Consider the following 10708-nt stretch of genomic DNA (forward strand, 5'->3'; position numbering starts at 1 on the left):
CTGTTTGCTAGAACCAATCATAAAAGATACACCCATTTCCTATTGCCTTTTATGGGAGACAGAGAGCTATATTTTCTTCTATTTATAAATGGCAAACAAGTAGCCATTAACCTCGACAAGGCACCTTAATTACCAGATAACCTTTGGCCCCTACTGCCATTTTCACTGCAAACCAGATGGTTTTTAATTTCATTTTAAACAGAGGCCCGACAACCATATGTCAGGAGTGCTCTGATGGTATTTCCTGCTTGGCAGGGGTCTGGATTCAATGGCCCTTGTGGTCTCTTCCAACTCTATTATTCTATGATTCTATGAAATAAGAATCTAACATAAATTTAACATTTCTTACTTTCTAAATCCTTTGCATAATTACATTTAAGCCAATATATTTAATACATTAACATATATAGATTTTTAGAAGGAAAGGGCCTTTTCAAAGAGAAGGAATTTAATAAAAACAGTAGTTTCCAGAATCAACTTCAGAGAGAAGCCTCTTCGGTTTTCCCAGGCAGCTGCTGTTCTCATTAGCTCTTGCCCTTTTTTTTTTTTTTAACCTTATGACGATGTGGCTTGAGTCTTCTGTTAAACAATAAAATTTCTTAATTGTGTCTTTGCAGCTTGATTATATTCTGTAATTTGTATCAGTGTTTCCCAACCGGTGTTCCGCGGCACACTAGTGTGCTGCGAGACGTTGGCTGGTGTGCCGTGGGAGGGAGGCGGGCGAGTCGGGCGGCGAGAGGCGGGGCGGCGGCGGCGAGGATCTGCGTCGAGCCGGGGGCGGCTCCGTGGTGGTGGTGCCGAGGTTTCTCCATTCTCCCCTCACACACACACACAGGAAATAACACAGGATCAGCTGACAGGACCCGGCCAATGGGGCGGCGGCGGGGCAGCGCGCGCAAAAGGGAGGAGCGCGAGACAGCGGACGAGGAGGAGGCCGGCATGTCCGGGCAGCAGCAGCAACAACAGCAGCAGCAACTCCCGGCGACGGCTCCTCAAGCCCCGGGCAACCCTACTCCCTCACCGGCCTCGGCCGGCCTCCTGCTCCACCCACCGCTGCCTCCCCCGCCGCCGCCGGCCACCTCGGCCCCGCCGCCCCCCCCTCCTCCGCCTGCTATCGCCGCCACCACCACAACAGCCGCCGCCGCCTCAGCTGCCGCCGTCCCTCAGTCCCTCGCTTTGCTGCCTCCTCCCCCCCCCCACCCCAAAGCTTGGAGGTTCCCCGGCAAGGGGGAGGGAAAAAATTGAAACTTACACTTTCGTGCGTCCCTCCCGGCGTGACGCTGCGCGCTGACGTCACGGGGCTGTAATGGTGGTGTGCCTCGAGATTTTTTTCATCAAACAAGTGTGCCTTTGCCCAAAAAAGGTTGGGAAACACTGATTTGTATGGTCAGTGTGACCTTTTGCTCCTAGCCTGTAATTTCCTTTTGCAACCCTGAGGCTCTGTCAGAGGGGCCCTGTTTAAGATGAGCACATCTGCCGATGCACTCAGCTGCCTGGCATGAGAGATGCTGCCTGGCATTTAAAAATATATATTTTAAGCTCATTTTTAGAATACAGGTATAAAATATAAGCCTTGATTAAAATGCAGACTATGAACAGATGCCTCAATAGCACACTAGATCAACTGTGCTTAACAGTGGAGAGATGTTCATTGATGTTAGTTAGTCTTCTATGCACACCCTGTCATGTGACAAAGACACATGAGAGCAGAAGCAGCAAAGCAGGCTGGGAGGTGCTGGGACTGCACAATCATTTGGACCTACTAAAGTTATTCAGGCCTAACTGCTAACTGTGGAGTCACTCTGGCATGGGACTCATTCTCCTTATAAGAGCAGCCATTTTCTCTCTGTGTTCTGTGTAAGATTTCAGTCAGAGTCAGTCTGCCTCAGTTGTGATCAGTATATAATCTCAGTCAAACTGTTTGTAACCATGTTGTTTATGAAGAAGTTTATTTTAATTCAGTAAAGCTTTTATTCTTTAAAACTCTGCATTATTAATTTACACTGTGCATCACACCCAATGAGCAGTAAACAGATTTATTCCTTTTGTCTGAAAAAACTAGTGAGTGACTTTTATCTCTGAGCTTTCTGGATAAGCCCTGTCCTTTGCTTCTGTGTCTGCTGGGCTCCAAAGTGTTTGTCTTCATCTCCAAAAGCCTGTCCCAGTCATAGCTGGGAGCTGAAGGCACAGGCTTGAGGAACAAGACCCAAGGTAGAAGGAATACTACTAGACATTCATGCGACTCATCCTGGTTCAAATCCCCTGAAGAAGTTCCTGCAATTAGACTAACCTGTCACAAAGGCTGTTGGCAGGCAAATGCCCCAAATGAACTGAGTTCAGTGAGGCTGGTGGGGCAGGATTCCAGGAGCTCAGCAGTAGGTGGTGGTAGAGGCGATGACAGGCAAAACCAAGTGATTCTGGTTTTCCTTAAATCCTCCTCCCTCTGCTGGCTGGGTTCCAGGACTGATAAACAAACAATTTTTCCATGTAGATTTGCTTTCTGGAGTGAGATCTATGAACGCAGATTCCTTGTCTGCATTGCAGGGCATAGATATTTTGCAATGTGGAACCACTGCCCTGCCCACTTCCTCAGGCTACCGATAACAGCATATGATGAGCTCTGGATCACAGCCACTGACGTTTTCTTTCGCCTCGCGTGGCCAGGGGGCATGTGGTGCTGTTTCTTCATCCTTACTGAAGGAATTGACGAAAACTGCACACACAAGTGTTCTCTTGTATTAGGAAACCGGATAATGCTTAGTCAAAATAAGCGCAATACACAAGATTCCATTTGCTTTCCATTGAATAATGAACAGAGAGGAAAAGGGGCTTATTTGAGTAAATGAGTCTGTTTAATATTGTTCAGCATCTGCATAAATGCATCACAGAAAGTTAATACCGTAAAAGCTGTCTTTTTTTGAAATGGTCAGATACTGTCATGGACCAGTTTGCTGCAGAGGAATGCTGGGGGGAACCAGCAGGAGAACCCCCAAGGCAAGAAGGCTCAGAGCCCAGGGTGTCGTGGTGGGACAGCAAGGAGTGGTCAGAGGGGGAAGACTGGGAACAAGAGGTGTCAGGAGGGGTTAACGGGTCTTCATCAGCTGGAAGACTCTGGCGATGAGAAGTCAATAATAATAATTTATTTATACCCCGTCCATCTGGCTGGGTTTCCCCAGCCACTCTGGGCAGCTTCCAGCAGAATATTAAAATACAATGATTCATCAAATATTAAAAGCATCTCTAAACAGGGCTGCCTTCAGATGTCTTCTAAAAGTCAGACAGTTGTTTATTTCCTTGACATCTATTGGGGTGGTGTTCCATGGGGCAAGTGCCCTCTGCCTGGTTCCCTGTACCTTCGCTTCTCACAATGAGAGAATCGCCCGAAGGCCCTCAGCGCTGGATCTCAGCGTCTGGGCCGAACGATGGGGGTGAACACGCTCCTTCAGGTATACTGGGCTGAGGCATTTAGGGCTTTAAAGGTCAGCACCAACACTTTGAATTGTGCCCAGAAATGTACTGGGAGCCAATGTAGCTCTTACAGGTGTTATGTGGTCTTGGCGACCACTCCCAGTCACCAGTCTAGCTGCTACATTAGTTGTAGTTTCCGGGTCACCTTCAAAGGTAGCCCCACATAGAGCGCATTGCTGTAGTCCAAGCGGGAGATAACCAGAGCATGCACCACTCTGGCCAGACAGTCTGCGAGCAGGGAGAGTCTTAGCCTGCGTACCAGGTGGAGCTGGTAGACAGTTGCCCTGGACACAGAATTGACCTGCACCTCCATGGACAGCTGTGAGTCCAAAATGACTCCCAGGTTGCGCACCTGGTCCTTCAAACATCCCCTACCATTCTCTGGAAACCATTTGGATCCATCAAGTGATTGGGGTGGACCATCCGAATCGGTCCCACCTCCCTGCAGAGGAGAGGGTCGCAGAGAAGTCCAGAATCAGAAGCCGAAGCTGGCGGGGGGACGGGGACCAAGAGGCAGAGATGAGTCCTGCAGGTCAAGAGTCACAGGTGTCTCCCCCTCCTGCTGCAACCAGCTCCCCTCCCCTCTTGTCTCCCAGAACTAGAAGAGGGCTGAAATGGGTGGAGGAGAGGTAGGCTGCACACAGACATAGTTTCTGATTGCTTGGAAAAGGCCCTGCAGAGGAGGGGACTTAGACAGTTGTGGGGAGGTGGGGACTTTCAGTCTCAGCAACTGATTTATGGGGTCAGACCTGCTGGGGATGAGCTGCTGTGCTCATTAGGCCTGACACTCAGCCAAGTCTGTGAAGATCGTGCTTCTGCTACTAAACAGTGTGATTTACTGCTGGCTCGCTCTGTGACAAATGCCTTGGGGGTTTCTTTGCAGAGAAGTACTAAGTTAAACTGCCTCAAGTTATGCTGGGGAGACTTGAACCAGTAAGTTGCTTGGGTAGGGACTGAGACATTTTCAACCCTCCACCCCCAGCTTCTCTTTGGCACAGAATGGAAGCTTTGAGTGGTGGTGAGTTCTTCACTGGAGCTGTGGTGTGGTAGAAAAGGGTTAATTCCCATGGCCTTGTCTCGCATTGGGCATCACAGCTGCAGAATGCATGCCACACATTTCAGCATTTGGGCCACGATGCTGGAATCTCTACAGAACTTCTAAATGCATTATAAATGTTGCCAATGGTTCACTTGAATAGTGAGAAAAAGAACAGTCGTCTGGGGAATAAGCCACCCAACACTTCTGTGTGAAGTGTCAGTTTCTGAGATTCTTTCACAGGTTTTGTAAAGCCTAAAATCCCCACAAGATTTGTGATAACATTCTGCACTCAACTTTATAAACTTGTCAACTGAACTGAATCTTAAGATGATGCTGAAACACCCCCCACCCCACGGCACAAAATTTTGCCAGACCCCAAACTAGCAATAGGATAAACTAAATGGGAGAAACTGACTTCAAGGGAAGAGTGGGCACCTGCATGCCAGCCCTGCGCCCAGTGCCCCCCCCGTCATGTCTGCTCTACCCTGGACCTTCCTGGAAGGTCCCCCCCCCCCCCTTGATCAGGAACTGTGCTCACCTTGGCAAGGGTGGGTGCACATGGGAGAGAGCACCTTCCCACTCCTTCCTAGCTGAAGCTCTCACATATTCTTTAGAATCCTTGAATAGAAGTATATGTTAAATAAAAGCAGGTTAACTTAGATTCAGAGTCCACTCAGCCTTTTTCACACTACCTGCAGTACATGGCATTTCTCATCTTTAAATGGAAAGACTTACAGAAGAAGTATATATCAGTTTTGCTACAGATTTTTAAAAATCAAGTAGAATTAATTTGCTAGTCATCTGTTGGTCAATTTTCTTAACAGAAGGCATCCATTAAGAAATAAATAACTTCTGTGTGCTGCCTTGCCTGGTTGAACAAACTAGGGAGTGTTTCACACAAAGGCCTCTGCAGTCAATTTTCAAATTCCCACAGGGTCAATGCAAACCGTCATGAAAAGAAAAACTGCATTACAGTGAAATGACAGTTTGCATTACATTTGCACCTTCCGTGGCTGTCTGGAATAAAATGGCACAGTGCAAATGCAGGAGAGTGTTGACTTTGTGTAGACCGAAACTCCCTTTATCAAGGTCACAGGCAGCTCAAACTTTTAATGATGCATCCGTAGAGTTGGTCTTTCCTTCTTTATGTTTAAGAACTGCATCACTTAGTGATTTAGCCAAGTTAAGCGAAGGAAATCATTGGAAGGAACTTCTCTACTCCCCCACCTCCAGCAGCCGTGGGAACAATATTCGGGGGGAACTGTTCAAATCTGTCTTTTTTTGTTTTGTTCTTATATAATTTTATTAAACAAACATTACAAACATATCATACAAAAAAAGCAAAAACCAAACTAATAGTACATTAGATATTCCTAGATAGTTATTACAGTATACGTAATTGAATTGTCAAGAATCCAAAATAAATATGTATTATATAAAAGAAGTAAAAATAGAGAGAAAAGGAAAAAGGAAAAAAAGAAAACCGAAAAATTAACAAAACTACAACTACCTATTTAAACAAAAATCAATATTTAATTAATTCAAACTAGTACCAGGGTATTCTACTCACAAAGTCCCTCCTTCTGGATTGAGTCCCTTTTTTATTTTGTTGGTTTGTTGACTTCCGTCTACTCTTTGCGGTTTCAATTCAGCCATTTCTATCTTTGATCTGTATTTAATTATTTGTCTCAATCTTGGGGTACCTCTATCTGCGAAATTAATCTAAACACAGCCAAGTGTTATTGCTGGAACCATATTTATTCAAGTAATTTTTAAAATATTCCCATTCTTTCTTAACCATATCTATCAACTGATTTCTTATCAACTCTGTCATTTTAGTAAATTCTAAATACTTGCATAATTTTAATTGCCATTCCTCACTTGTTGGCGTTAGTTCGTTCTTCCAATATTTCGCTGTTAAGACTCTTGCTGCTGTAACTGTGTAGAGGAACACTGTTTTATTTTTGATTGGAATGTTTATTGTGAAAATGCCGAATAAAAATGCTTCTGGTTTTGTTTTTTTTTTTGAAATGTATGTTTTAGCTTTTTTTTAAACTCTTCATAAATCATGTCCCAAAATAATTTAATTTTGGGACAGGTCCACCTGCTGTTCCTACCTGATGTTTACATCTCCAACATTTGTTGTTGTTGTTATTGTTGCTGTTGTTTATTTTGGCTAATTCTGATGGGGTTAGGTACCATCTAAAGGTCATTTTCATGAAATTTTCTTTAATTAGCACGCTGTAATTTTTAAATTGCTTTCCCACAATTCCTCCCATTTTTGTAGTTCAGTTGGGTATCCGAAATCCTGCGCCTTCACCATCACATCTTTAACTTCTTCATCTTTCAAGTTCCAGTCCAGTTGTACTCTCTATATTTTTTATAATATATTTCTATTGTTTTGTAATAATTCTTTGTCTAAATCCGATATTTTGGTCTCAAAGTCCTTCATTTTTTTGTCTATTTTAAAGATTTCATTTAAATGGTAATTTTGTAACCAAGACATACCCGTCTCTTGGAGTTCCTCTTTTCCTTAAGTTTCAGTTGTTTGTTTCTTCCTCTAGTAGTTCCTTGTATGTTGGCCAGTTATCTTCCATATTATTATTTTTTACTGCTATTGCCTCAACTAGGGACAGCCACCATGGCGTTTTAGGTTCCAATAGTTTTTTGTTTCGTTCCAACACGGTGAATAATAATTTTCTAATTATATGGTTAAGGAATCTTCCGTGGTTTTTAACTTTATCATATCCTAGATAGCCGTGCCATCAGAATCTATTGTCCCAGCCTTCAATGTTGAGTATGTTTACATTTTTAAGAGTCATCCAATCTTTGAGCCACACCAGGCATGCTGCTTTGTAATATAATTTAAGATCTGGTAGCGCAAACCTGCCTCTATTTCTAATTTCTGTTAATAATTTGTGTTTTATTCTTGGCTTTTTACCCTGCCAAATGAATCTTGCCAATCTTTGAAACAATTTACTCCACTAATTATTGGTATTGTTTGGAATAGGAACAACATCTTCAGCAGCACGGTCATCTTAACTGTGGATATCCTTCCCCAAAGGGACAAATTTAACCTTCCCCAGATTTCCAAATATTTTTTTTACTTCTTTCCATGTTTTTACGTAAAGTATCGTTGTAAAGATTTATATTTTTTGTCGTGATCCAAATTCCTAAGAATTTCGCTTTATTGTTTATCTTTAACCCCATCCTGATTTCTAATTCTTTTTTCTTCTTCATCCAAATTTTTCACTAACCATTTTGTTTTATCTTTATTCACCGGCCTGGGTGATTTCCCCATTTTTGTTTTGTTTTTATTACTTGTCGTAATTCTTCTGTACTTATAGGTGAGTTTAAATACATTTGTTCCTCTTCTATTATTATTGGTAATTTATTTTGATTCAAATATTTTACTAGTTTAGTTTCTTCTTTTTCTTCAGTTTTATATAATATTTTGTAATAATTTATGAAGCTCCTTTTTATTTTTTTCTGGATCCTCAATCTCCTCCCTTTGATTATTTATTTTCCCTATTATTTTATCTTTTTGTCTTTTCTTTAGTAACCATGCTAACATCCGTCTAAGCCTAATGCCTAAGCCATTTAATTTTGTTTTCTACTTCTTTGTTAATTAAATTCAAAATGTGTGCTTGTAGGATCTTAATATCTTGTCTGGCCTTTTCATTTTTTTGGGTTTTTGACCAAGTCTTTCTCACACTGTCTGATCTGTTTTGTTATTTGCTATATATTATTTCCCTCTTTCCCCCTCTTTATTGCTGTCAAATCTGTGTTTGGATCTTAAAACAGGTTAAGTTAGAAAGCATCACAGCCATTTCCCCCGTACCCCATACCTGATTCCACATTGCTCAGGGGGGCTTCTTGGCTGAGCCCAAGTAGAATCCACATTGCTCAGGGGGGCTTCTTGGCTGAGCCCAAGTAGACTTTCCAGGGAGATGAATATCTGAAGGAGGAAAGAGGGGACGAGAAACTTGCAACCCGTCAATTTCTGTGGGTGACAAGGGTACAGCATGAGACTCTTCAACTCAGGGTCATGTCTTTGAGTCCCCTATTGGGCAAAAGATTCTTGCATTGCCGGGGGTTGGACCAGAGAGCCATGTGGTCCCTTCCAACTCTACAGTTCTGTGATTCTGACTTACATCCAAAGCACAAATCATGGATGAGGATGTTTTTATTATGGTCCAATCCGAGGGCTTAATGGATGTGCTTCCTTCAAGAGGAGGGGGAAGGCTGGACAAGGAACAGATACCAAACACCCAGGTCTCTGCCCAAGATGGCACTCCTGAAATTAGAAAACATATTTGAAACCCCCTGGTACCTGCCCACCCATTTTAGCACCATCATTCAGCATTACCATATACAACTGGGAGATCAGGGCCACAGATGAGAAGCTAGCAGTGTGCACATCCCACACTCTCAGGAAAAAGATAGTAAGTCCGCTTCAAGTCTTCCCCCACCAAGTCAAGCTTCCCCTCTGCCAGTCTCCCCAGGGTGTCACAGGACCGTCTCCCATTATGCCTGGCCTACAATTCCACGGCTGGCAGTGGGGGGCGCCCTCCCCTGTGACTGCCACAGGTGGTATCCTGCCACAGCAAAGTCAGGCCCCAGACCTCCCACCCCAGCGATATCCATTCAGCCAGCCACCAAACACAGCCCCACCCTGCAACTGCAACCAACACTCTCCTACCTCCAGGCTGGTATCTCAAAGGGCAAACAAACTGATGCGGGCCAAAGACACAATACTCTTCTTGGCTGGGAGAATGGGGACCAGGATGATCCCAACTAGCCTCTCCTGGCTTAGTCCTCTGCCTGTTGGCTACTACAACCCAAGGTACAGCACAATAGTTGCAGCAAAAGCACTCTAAAACACGCTTTATTGCGGTGTTTCTGCACTCACATTTAGGAATGCCACTCCAATGGAACCCCCCCCCCCAGCCACTTGTATGCCTTAAGGACAGCATTTTGTAACTGCTGAGAAAATGGCAAGCCACTAATTAGAGCAAAAACTTCTAATTATCAACACTCTGCAAAGTTAAGACAAATCAGGCTTTTGCTTACATTGTGTACTTTTACATTCAGCCAGATATATTGACGCTCTAGGAGCATTGGGGCCAACTTAAATTATGGTAACATTCTGATAAATGAAAGAGATAACCAGGCAACACAACCTTTATCCTTTCCACCCCAGAGGGAAACTCATAACCAAATTCAGATTGTGAAGAGAGCTGTAGGGGAGTTTTACATTAAAAGTGTTACTTCCAAGAACGAGCATCTGACTGATTTATTTAGCGTTAGGGATTTAATTAAGAACCTATGCACTCATATAAATAGTGACAGAATAGGTCGGGAGATAGATTCTAATTTTGTATTTCCCACACGATACAAATGTCCTCAGGCGGTGTCAGGGATCAGGCTGGGGAGTCCTACTTTGGTGAGAAGTGGTGGGAGCCCCCCCCCCCTGCACAGAACCAGGATCCTGGGGCTCTACAGGAGCAGGAGAGGAGGACTGACCTGGTATGATGGTTTGCTGAGGGGCACAGTTCGGAGGACGGGAGCTGGGCAGAATTGAGGCAGAACGGGAGTAGAGTTATGTTATGTACTGAAGTTCTCACCCTGGGCCAGCAGGGGGATACTGTAGATAGTTCAGGTCCACATATGCAAATAAGGGATCGAAAGTGATGTTCAGTGATTGGATAGTTACAGAAAATGGTTACTGTTGCGTTCTAGTGGAGCTCTATATAAGCAGGCTGGCTGAACCCTTCAGTTCAGTTCTGTTCTGGCCTGTGAATAAACAAGAGCTGTTTGAAGAATCGATAGGTAGGAACCAACAGGGGAAGATGGCGGCTGTAACAACTTCTCCTTCGTGAACCCTCCGGATTACAAACCTTCTATAGCCTTTTATAGCCTTTTACAGCCGTCTTTATAGCTGTTTTATAAGACTTTTAAATTATTTTACCTCTGTTAGAAGTTTTTAATCGTTTTACTTCCACGGCTGGCCTGTTGGGGCCAATATACGTATAAACAAGGATATTCAAACCTTCTGCTGAGAAAGCCCGCAGCTGATTAGTAACGCCGTCTTGAAGACTGGGTTATGTTGAGCAGTGGAGGAGGAGTGTCATCTGATATATTCACCCACAACTTAACACTGGCAACGAGGATGGGATGGATGGACAACAGAGCACAGCC

Source organism: Podarcis liolepis (assembly GCF_965112155.1).
Source record: "Podarcis liolepis genome assembly, chromosome: 3".
Classification (NCBI taxonomy): domain Eukaryota; kingdom Metazoa; phylum Chordata; class Lepidosauria; order Squamata; family Lacertidae; genus Podarcis; species Podarcis liolepis.